Source organism: Syngnathus scovelli, chromosome 12 (genome assembly GCF_024217435.2).
Source record: "Syngnathus scovelli strain Florida chromosome 12, RoL_Ssco_1.2, whole genome shotgun sequence".
Classification (NCBI taxonomy): domain Eukaryota; kingdom Metazoa; phylum Chordata; class Actinopteri; order Syngnathiformes; family Syngnathidae; genus Syngnathus; species Syngnathus scovelli.
Genome location: NC_090858.1, coordinates 12,755,563 through 12,766,884, shown reverse-complemented (window position 1 = coordinate 12,766,884; position 11,322 = coordinate 12,755,563). Strand labels below are relative to the sequence as shown.

The 11,322-nt window shown below is 46.2% G+C and overlaps 1 pseudogene; it reads right to left on the bottom strand.

Annotated features, from left to right (window-relative positions):
- Window positions 1-6,370: 6,370 nt before the first annotated feature.
- LOC125979061 (U2 spliceosomal RNA) lies at window positions 6,371-6,574 on the bottom strand (annotated as a pseudogene).
- Between the last annotated feature and the right edge of the window lie 4,748 nt (window positions 6,575-11,322).

Below are 11,322 nucleotides of genomic sequence, written 5' to 3'. Positions count from 1 at the left end.
CTGTCCATAAAAATTATGAACAGAATCGGTGACAAAGGGCAGCCTTGGCGGAGTCCAACCCTCACTGGGAACGAATCCGACTTACTGCCGGAAATGCGGACCAGACTCTGGCATCGGTGATACAGGGACCGAACCTCCCTTATCAGTTGGCTCGGCACCCCGTACTCCCGAAGCACCCTCCACAGAACCTCCCGAGGGACACGGTCGAACGCCTTCTCCAAGTCCACAAAACACATGTGGACTGATTGGGCGAACTCCCATGCACCCTCGAGGATCCTGCCGAGGGTGTAGAGCTGGTCCACTGTTCCACGGCCAGGACGAAAGCCACACTGCTCCTCCTGAATCCGAGGTTCGACCTCCCGACGGACCCTCCTCTCCAGCACCCCTGAATAGACCTTACCGGGGAGGCTGAGGAGTGTGATTCCCCTGTAATTGGAACACACCCTCCGTTCCCCCTTCTTAAAGAGGGGAACCACCACCCCAGTCTGCCAATCCAGAGGCACTGTCCCCGATGTCCACGCAATGTTGTAGAGGCGTGTCAGCCATGACAGCCCCACAACATCCAGAGCCTTTAAGAACTCTGGGCGGATCTCATCCACCCCCGGGGCCTTGCCACCGAGGAGTTTTTTAACTACCTCAGTGACTTCGACCCCAGAGATTGGAGAATCTGCCTCAGAGTCTCCAGGCCCTGCTTCCTCAATGGAAGGCGTGTAGGTGGAATTGAGGAGGTCTTCGAAGTATTCTCCCCACCGACTCACGACGTCCCGAGTCAAGGTCAGCAGCACGCCATCCCCACACAGTGTTGACGTTAAACTGCTTCCCCCTCCTGAGACGCCGGATGGTGGACCAGAATTTCCTCGAAGCCGTCCGAAAGTCATTCTCCATGGCCTCACCGAACTGCTCCCACGCCCGGGTTTTTGCCTCAGCAACCGCCGAAGCCGCGTTCCGCTTGGCCATCCGGTACCTGTCAGCTGCCTCCGGAGTCCCGCAGGCCAAAACGGCCCAATAGGACTCCTTCTTCAGCTTAACGGCATCCCTTACCGCCTGTGTCCACCAGCGGGTTCGGGGATTGCCGCCACGACAGGCACCAACGACCTTTCGGCCACAGCTCCGGTCGGCCGCCTCAACAATGGAGGCGCGGAACATGGTCCACTCAGACTCAATGTCCCCCGCCTCCCCCGGGATGTGGGAAAAGCTCTGCCGGAGGTGGGAGTTGAAGCTCTTCCTGACAGGAGATTCTGCCAGACGTTCCCAGCAGACCCTCACAGAGCGTTTGGGTCTGCCAGGTCGGACCGGCATCTTCCCCCACCATCGGAGCCAACCCACCACCAGGTGGTGATCAGTTGACAGCTCCGCCCCTCTCTTCACCCGAGTGTCCAAAACATGCGGCCGCAAATCCGATGACACGACTATAAAGTCGATCATCGAACTGGGGCCTAGGGTGTCCTGGTGCCAAGTGCACACATGGACACCCTTATGTTTGAACATGGTGTTCATTATTGAAAATCCGTGTCGAGCACAGAAGTCCAACAATAGAACACCGCTCGGGTTCAGATCCCTTCCAGGTCTCACTGTCATTGCCCACGTGAGCATTGAAGTCACCCAGTAGAACGATAGAGTCCCCAGAAGGAGCGCTCTCCAGCACTTCCTCCAGGGACCCCAAGAAGGGTGGGTACTCTGAGCTGCTGTTTGGTGCATAGACACAAACAACAGTCAGGACCCGTCCCCCCACCCGAAGGCGGAGGGAGGCTACCCTCTCGTTCACCGGGTTGAACCCCAATGTGCAGGCGCCCAGCCGGGGGGCAATAAGTATACCCACACCTGCTCGACGCCTCTCACCGTGGGCAACTCCAGAGTGGAAGAGAGTCCAGCCCCTCTCGGGAGGGCTTGTACCGGAACCTAAACTGTGTGGAGGCTAGTCCGACTATATCTAGTCGGAATCTTTCTGCCTCGCACACCAGCTCGGGCTCCTTTCCAGCCAGAGAGGTGACATTCCATGTCCCAAGAGCCAGCTTCTGCAGCCGGGGATCAGACCGCCAAGGTCAGAGTTCACCCAGCCCCCCCTTTCACCCCAAATGGACCCAAAATGGTACCGTCCGTTTGTGCTTCGTTTGTGCAGCAAAAATTTTCGTTTGTGCTGCTTTCGTTTCGGAGATATTACACATTTATTTTGTAGCGATGACGTCATCCCCCCCTCCCTTTCCTCCAAATGGACCAACATTGGTACCGTTCGTTTGTGCTGGTTTGTGCAGCAAAAAGTTTCGTTCGTGCTGCTTCCGTTTCGGAGATATTAGGCATTTGATTTCTAGCGATGACGTCATGCAGCCCCCCCAACCTTGCAAAATTTAAGGAAAATAGTCTGATTCGTTTGAGTTTCGTTTGTGCCGGTTTGTGCAGCAAAAATCATTGTTTGTGCTGGTTTATCCTTAACCCCGTCCCAAGGAATGTGGTTGGTAGTTTGGTAGTCTTGTCCTGCATCTGATTGTGGTTGTGTCCACAAAGTCAAGGTCGTCTAGTTGTGTCAAGAGGTTCCACTGTATGCCGTTTTTCCTGCCCGTAGTAGTGGTCTTCATGATCCAGTCTATTACTAGGAGGAACATTAAGGATGATACGAGGCATTCCTGTCTAACACTGGTCCTGACCTCAAAGCTTTCTGACAGTTGGCCTGCATATAGAACCTTGCATGACATTTCCTGGTAGGTGCTTTGGATCAGAGTGATGATCTTCTCTGGGATCCCATAATGTCTCAGTAGTTTCAACAGTGTTTCTCTGTCTACACTGTCAAATGCTCTTTCATAATCTATGAAGTTTACGTATAAGGGGGAGTTCCATTCTATTGACTGTTCTATAATTATGCGCAGGGTGGCAATCTGGTCTGTGCATAATCTGTTACTCCACTGTGCTCCTGTTTAAAAGAATTTGGGGGTTATTTATTAAAATGGCCAATCCATCATTGCAGTTTTCATTTGACCCACTCCATAACAATGGATAGGGCCACATCTCCTCCCACTGTCTGTAATTTCTTAAAAAGGGTATGCCGCACACTTGAATTAAAATCACATCTGCATTGAGGGTTTTTATGGAGACACTAGACACTTAGAGCTCTAATCTTTGATTTTACACTTCTAACATTCATGATTGATAGGGTTTGTGTCATTAGTATAATACTCCTATAGAGGGTGTCATATTTGCTATTCAAACCAATCATTGAGTGCAACAGTTAGGTTATTTCTTTTAAAAGTAATTCGTCCTTTATTGCGGTACAACAGGCAGAGCTTGGCTGCCGGCGACCTCTCCTGGTCGCGTCTGGTAACGGTCTCTTCCTCAACCTCAAATTCATGGTATTGCGGCTTTTGGGTGTCGATTGTAGGCATATATTTAAAAAGGAGATTTCATTTGGTGAGTCGGAAGGGAAAACTCTGGACTCATCCAGCTCACTATCTGGGCTCCTGTCAGGATCGGAATGGAGCAGGGCGACCAAATGCAGCTTGGACCAGGGTTTATTGAGGGAAAAGGTAGTTGGAAGGGAGTATGAGGGGAACAAGACCAACAGAACAGACAAACTAACATAACTCAATGGACCGACCGACAGACTGGCTAATGGAAACAGAACTGACAAAGACAGGAACTCAAAGAAACAAGAATGACATCAACGATCCGACAAGGAGTGACACGCAGACAGAACTTAAATAAGAGACAGGTAACGAGAGGCAGGTGACTGTGATTAGTACATTGATTGTGAGTAGACACAGAAACCATGACAACCTACACATAATAAAACAACCGGGGACGAGTCGTGACAGTACTCCCCCACAAGGAACGGGTCCCAAAAACCCAAACCCTACAAGGTGTGCGGGGTGGGCGGGGGGGAAGCGCACTTGTCTCACTGACCCCCATGGTCTATGACAAAGTCTGAACTGACAGCAAAGTCTGAACTGGCAGCAAAGTCTGAACCGCGCTCGGCGGCACACAGATAGTCCGAACCGCGCTCGACGGCAACTGGGGAAACAGAACTGTGCTCGGCTGCAACTCGGGGACAGAACTGTGCTCGGCGGAAACTTGGGAACAGAACCACAATCGGCGGAAACTCTGGGACATAACCGCGCTCAGCGGAAACTCAGGGACAGAACCGCACTTGGCAGATACTCGGGGAACAGAACCGCAATCGGCGGAAACTCGGGGACAGAACCGCAATCGGCGGAAACTCTGGGACAGAACTGCAATCAGCAGAATCTCGGGAAGCAGAGCCGCGCTCTGCGGCAAACGGAGAGTCTGAACCGCAATTGCCGGCATACGGAACGTCAGAGCCGCAATCAGCGTCATTTGGAAGTCAGCGCTGCGCGCAGCGGCAGGAGCCACCGCATGTTGCAGCAGTGGGAGCGGGGCCAGGGACTATCACGGGTCCGGTGCACGTGGCTCGAAGTCCGGCGACGGCCGCGGGTCCGGTGACAGCTGCATATCCGGCGGCGCAAAGGTGGATCCTGATGGCGCACGTGCGTGCGGCGTCGCTGGAGCGAAGTCCTATGGCGGCCGCGGAACTGATGGCGTCGGGAGGAACTCCGATGGCGGCCGCGGGTCCGGCGTCGCTGGAGCGAAGTCTGACAGCGGCCGCGGAGTCGGTGGCGCTGGAACAAGCTCCAACGACGGACGTGGATCGTGCGTCACGGTGGGAACTGGTGGAGCAGGTTGGTCCAGGCGCTGGTCGCTGAAGGGGTTGGATCGTTCTGTCAGGACAGGAATGGAGCAGGGCAACCGAATGCAGCTTGGACCAGGGTTTATTGAGGGAAAAGGTAGTTGGAAGGGAGGATGAGGGGAACGAGACCAACAGAACCGGTAAACTAACATAACTCAACAGACCGACCGACAGACTTGGCTAACGGAAACAGAACTGACAAAGACAAGGATCAACGATCCGACAGAGAGTGACACGCAGACAGGACTTAAATAAGAGACAGGTAACGAGAGGCAGGTGACTGTGATTAGGACATTGATTGTGAGTAGATACAGGAAGGGAGGGGTGAGTACACAGACGCGGACAGAAACCATGACAACCTACACATTATAAAACAACCGGGGACGAGTCGTGACAGCTCCGAGGCTTTCCTCTCTTCTCTAACATCGACGGCGATTCAGAGTACCGTTCAGATGCGAGTCTTTTAGCTTTTTGCGCACAAGGAATCTGGGTGCCTGCACTCAACTCATCTGTGGCTATTTCTTGTGACATGTCACTTTCCATTTATGTGCTTACCGCATGCCCCTCCCTTTCCCTTTCCTCACTTGTTTCCTCTCCACTACTTGTAGGCATTTCTTCTACTCCATCAATTTCTTCTGCATTCTCTGTTGGTGGGGGTGGCACATGCCCCTCCTTTTTCCTCTTCTCATCTATTCCCTCGTTACCTGTTCTCTTGTCACCTGTTCCCTCATCACCTGTTTCCTCGTCACCTGACCCCTCCCCACCCGTTTCCTCTCCACCAATCTCAGGCCTTGGAGGGAAATTTGAATTTCCAAAATGTTTGTTAGCTTCATTTTCCTTCACCTGTGTCATTTCTCTCCCGGCGTTCAGTTTGTTGGCAAAAGACCTTGGGCACTTTCTGTAGAGATGATCAGTTTCTACACAGAGATGGCACTTTCTGCCATTGGTACACTCTTCAAAAGTGTGACCAATAACTCTACATTTCCGGCATATTATTTGCTCACACGCTTCTGCAAGATGCCCATGCTGTCCACACTTGCGGCAGAGCTTGGGTTGGCCCTGACAATATATGTAGCTTCGGTTTTCTCCCAAAACTATCATTGATGGGAGATGTTTCAGGCCCTGGAACCCCTGAGGGTTCTCCCATTGTTGAATGGGGACCCGCCAGGAACAATTCCAGATGCCATCTTCATCTCTCACCTTCATAGCCTGGCCTTTAACCGTGCAATATCTTCCCAGAAAATTACAAATGTCCTCTGCATTCACTGTCTCATTAAACATTCTGACAATAACTGTTTTCGCAGTATTGTCGGTCTGCTTTTCAACATTAAACACAGAGAACTGGGATTTAACATTTCCATCCCGATTCCAAAACTCACGTAGGTTTGCCGCAGAGCAAAACCTCACATCAAAGCCTTTGCTAAAAGGCAACGTTATAATGCAGTTCAAATCATATGCTTTAAATTTCAGGGTTTGTTGGATTAGCTTTCTGGAAAAGTCTAAACTTGACATTACCAGCGGCTCACGATTCATTTCCTTAAAATTAAAGCGTACACTATGGTGCCTCCGCATGGCCGCATGGGGAGCCGCCATAGTGGAAGCACCACCTAAAGACATTTAGACAAAAGGAAAGAAACACTTAAAGAATACCAAACATCTACAAAATAACAAAGTAAATTAAAGTAACTTGCCACAGTAGATTCTGTCACAAAAGTATCAGGTTATTTGTAACACAATGCTATGACACTATTTCCTCCACAAAGTGAGTCAAGTTCAATGCCACGTCAGGGTGAGAACTGGTGACTCAGGAGAGGTGATCGCCTTCTAGCCAGCTAAGAACAGATACTACACTTGATCTTAGCCAAAAGGCCGAGAAGCGATGGAGTATACGAGTGATGGACTCTACCCATTCTCACTGACAGTTACAGTACGGAACAGAGTGGTGCTCTTGTGTTGGTTACTTGTATGTATATTGTGTAATATGTCTTGTCACCGTGGGATAGTGGGAACGTAACTTCGATCTCTTTGTGTGTCTTGGCATGTGAAGAAATTGACAATAAAGCAGACTTTGACTTTGACTTTTGAAATCCTTCCACCAGATCTATTTTATTAGTGATTGTTTTACCATTTTCCATGAAGAAGTCTGAGAAATAGGAGCTAGTCTTTTTGTTTCTAATAATTGAATTTGATATAGTCCATGTACCCTTTATATTGTCTTTGTTGTTTTCTAGCACTCTATTATAATAATCCTTCTTACATTTTCTTAGTATATCAGTTTGTATAAGGAATTCATAAAACATAGTACAAGAGAAAAATAAATCAAATATAAAATATATAAAAACAAACTGTTTTTTTTAAAGGTATTTGATAGTCCCTTTGTGATCCATGGTTTGTCAGTATTTTTTGTTGTATATCTACTTTGTTGAATTAGACAGCTTCTGTCATATATGGTCATAATCGTTTTCAAGAAAGAGTCATACGCGGACTCAACATCCATTGCTTCGTATACTTTTCGCCAATCCTGCCTCAGCAGTTCAGATCTCACTACTTCAAGGGTATCCTCCGTTCTTACTCTCCTCTGTCTTAGTAAGTTTTCCTCCTTAGGCCTTTTATAATCACAGTCAAAAATAACAAACACTGGCAGATGGTGACATATCATTTATTAGTAGTCCACTTATGTTGTCTTCCAAGTTATTATTAAATACGTTATCTATAATTGTAGCTGATTGAGATGTCATTCTGCTGGGTTTTGTAATGGTCGGCTAAAGGCCCATACTGTACATTGTAGCAGTGAATTCATCAATGGCTGGTAAATTATTAGGATTTAGGTGTTGTAATCACCACGAGTAAAAGTTACCTTCTGCTCAATGTTTGTAACGATATTTTCCATTATTTCCTTAAATGTATCTATACTGGAGCTAGGACCTCTATAAACACAGCCGACAGTGATATTTTTCTTTTTTCCATGTTTATCTCTATGGTAATACATTCACATATATCCTTAATGGCAGCAGTCATACGGTTGACAATCCTGTATTTTAGTCTTTTATCTACATATAAGGCTGCCCCCCTCCCCTTTTATCAGCCCTATTAATGAAGTTTAGTTCATATGCTTCTAGATCAAAGTCCACCCCTTTCTCCAGGCTCAGCCAGGTTTCTGAGATGGCTATGACACTAAAGGGTGTGGCGAATGGTCCTAAGTAATGTTTTACATTTTAAAAATTAGTAAATAAACTTCTGCTGTTTCGGTTTGTACAACAGAACAGAAGGATTACGGCTGGGTCAGGGGCGAGATGACGGTTGTGTCAAACAAGATGCTGCTGACAGCTCAGCGTCCACCAGAACAGATCGTGAAAACAACACGTCAAACAATGCGTCACGAACCTTCTGATCTTCCTTAAAGAACGTCACTTTCTCTTTTTATCTCTCAGAATATCGCTTAAACTGTTTTGCTGATATAGACATATCTGCACGCAACACTTTGTGCGTTACTTTTTGTTTCTTACGAGACGAAGCCACAATCTCTTTCCCCCCCCCCTTAAGGGCTAATCGTCTCACACTGTGGATAGGGCATTCCAAATAAAAAGAGCGAGGAGTGTAAAACAGATTTTTAGAGTAGTCGGATTGCTGTAAGTCTGATTGCACTCCTCGCGAGAAAAGACTCAATATTCTGCCTCACTTGTTTTTTGTCTGCTGACCCTTTTCTCTTATTCAGATATTCAGTTAGCACTTTGAACCTAACAGATTTTTGGGGGCTCGTCCGGGATCTCAATAGACCTATTTCGGGATTCCAGCTGACTTTTCGACCCAGGACAAGTCCTTGGCCAAGGCATATAGAGGAAACCCTTTTCACGGGGCTGACTCGATCAGTCAGCTGGACGCCGGAGTGGTTGACGAGATCATCCGAGGAGAAGGCCCAGCAGACTGTGAGTACGGATCTTGATTCTGTTAAAAGTAATGAAAGTGCAGTGACAAGAGGTCACTTAAAACCTTGACAATTCTAGAACCTATCAAGTGCAATTAGAAACAGTTAAATTCTGCAGGGGATGGTGGAGTCCCCTGACGTAAAAGTCAGTTAAATTCCACGGGAGGGCGGACTCCTCTGTTTTCTAAAAAGTACAGGTAATTTGGAGCAGTTAAATTCCACTGAGGTGTCGTGGGGCCTCCTAACTTAACCTTCCTAATGTGTTAGCTTTCTGCTGCCATCTGTGGTGTTTTTCTTAACTCTTGTTTAGCTGGTTTGGCTCATTTATCCATGAAAAGATAGGTTTTATATCTACTTCAAGAAAAAGGCAAAATAAGTTTTCTTACACAATAGGAAGGTTAAAGAGTTTGTTAAAATCCACGGGAGGGTGGACTCCCCTGCTTGCCTGTGAGACGATAAAAGTGCGCATTGTGTGTGTGTGTATGGTTTGACTGAGAGTGACCTCATTTGAGCTCTCCTCTATGTAAACAACACAGGATTGTAAACAGTGGCTTTGTGTGGATGAAAGCAAGGACTCTCTGCTTCCTCCGGGAAGGTGAAAAGAGACTCGCCACACATCGAACATTTAACCACTGTCCTGTGAATAAAGTTGGCTTTAGGACACTGTAGGTGCCATTCGAATTGCCAACTCCGAAATTTAGAAAATAAACCATGGGAAAATCAAATAGCAAACAAAAGCTGCTACCCCGACATGAATTAAAATGCAAAGATTGGAAATTGATGGAAGAGGTCGACACCGAAAATATAAAATATCTTGACAAATGCATATTTTGGACAGAGGTGGGTTGCATTATGCGACGTGGCGGTGGCGAGGCTCTCCGCACTTCAGTTGCTCCCCCCACCCTTGTTATCAGCTGGGAAGATTGTCATGTCTATGTTGTGGGCCCGTGTGTTTGTTTCTGTGTATGTTTGTCTTTGTGTATCAGTTCGTTATAAAGGTTGGAATTGCGCTAAATTGGTGCACGAAAACGGTGTGCTAGACAATGGTTTATCAGATTTGCATTGTTAAATGTAAAAATTAGAAATTATAGAATAATATGACGGTTGTGGGCAGAAACTCATCCGACGAGGAGAGTGCCCAACCCTCATAAAAATGTGAGAGTAAGAGAAAACATACATTGTAGAACTGGATAAAATTAGGTTAATGATTAGAAATCACTGGTGTTATTATTATTCTCTAATCCCCTGCATTGCAAATGTCTTCTTGATGCAGATAGGTTAACAGGCTAGGACTTTAGTGAGGAGATAATTTATCAATTGATGGGGGTTAGTAATTGTCCAAATTCTAGTCACATGTTTTGAGGGACCACAGCAACAACATTATATTTAATTTGCAGGCCATTATTTAGTACGATATGACAGTGTCTAGCTAAGTAGACTGTTCTATCAAAAAATGTGAGAGTGAAGGAGGAGGTTTGATTTGTAATCTGACATTTGGGTCCCATTTTGAAGAGTCTCTGCAGGAGCATAGATTGTTTTTGTTTAAAGATATGTTTAACAGTTTATCTCGGTGCAGTAAGGATATAGCAATTTTGCAAGACTTAAAATTAAAAATTAAAAAGCAAAATTACATTCTCATTTTCCCAGATGAGAGGAAAAGTGAAAGATAAGGAAGACGAAGAAAAGATAAAAAAGAACTTGCTGTTGCACAGACAGGAAGATGATGACACAGTGTCAGCGCGAGCTCGCTTAAGAATCGCAGCTAAGAATGTGATGAATGAAGATGAGAAAAATGATCAAATTACAAAGACAGATGTTGTGGCACGGCAAAGCGAACCATCCTTTCCGTCTTTGTACCCCAAATTAAACAACTCATTGCTTCCTATAATTTGAGAGGTGATGAAGTACAACAGGTTTTCATGGCATCCTTAACCAAACATTGGGCAAGCGTTAAAGGCACCTGGAGTCCTTTTGATCTCCAGGGCCGTCCATTGGAATATAACGGGGTGCCATTACGAATACAAATTGACCAACTATTGGGCAGGATAAAAATAAAATTCCAACGTAGAGCAAATTACACAGACATTGGCCGAACTAAACAAAAACAAGATAAGTTGGTTGAAGACTTTAGACACAGACCAGAAAGAGTGTTCAACTGATGTCTATGATCAACAAATCAAAAATGCTCTACATGCAAATTTGTGACCAGTATTATGTCGACAACGAATAAATTCGACAAATTTTTCCCTATAAAATGGTGCCGTTTGGGTTTGAAGTACATAGTCGCTTCAAAGGAGGAAAAGCATGATTTAAGATACGCGATTGATCAATGAGAAGGCTATCCCTTGTGCCAGGGGTGTCAAACTCATTTGTTCAAGGGCCGCGGTGTAGTCATGGCTTCTTTTGGAGGGCCGGTATGACTGTCATACCCGAGTAGATGTGTGAGCGCCTCATATTGTGGGAGTTGCAAAACAAGCTGACGAGTAACTCGCTTTCAAATCAGACAAATACAAACTGGTCTAATATTTAAACTTACAACATTATTAAGAGGGAAGATAATTTGCAATTCGAGTAATGACATGAATATGAAGCACAATTTGACACCTGTGCCTTATACAAAGGTAAAGTAGGATTAGGAATTGCTTGCAATATAATTAGAAATTAGTTAACACCTGTGTGATTGATTGATTGATTGATTGATTGA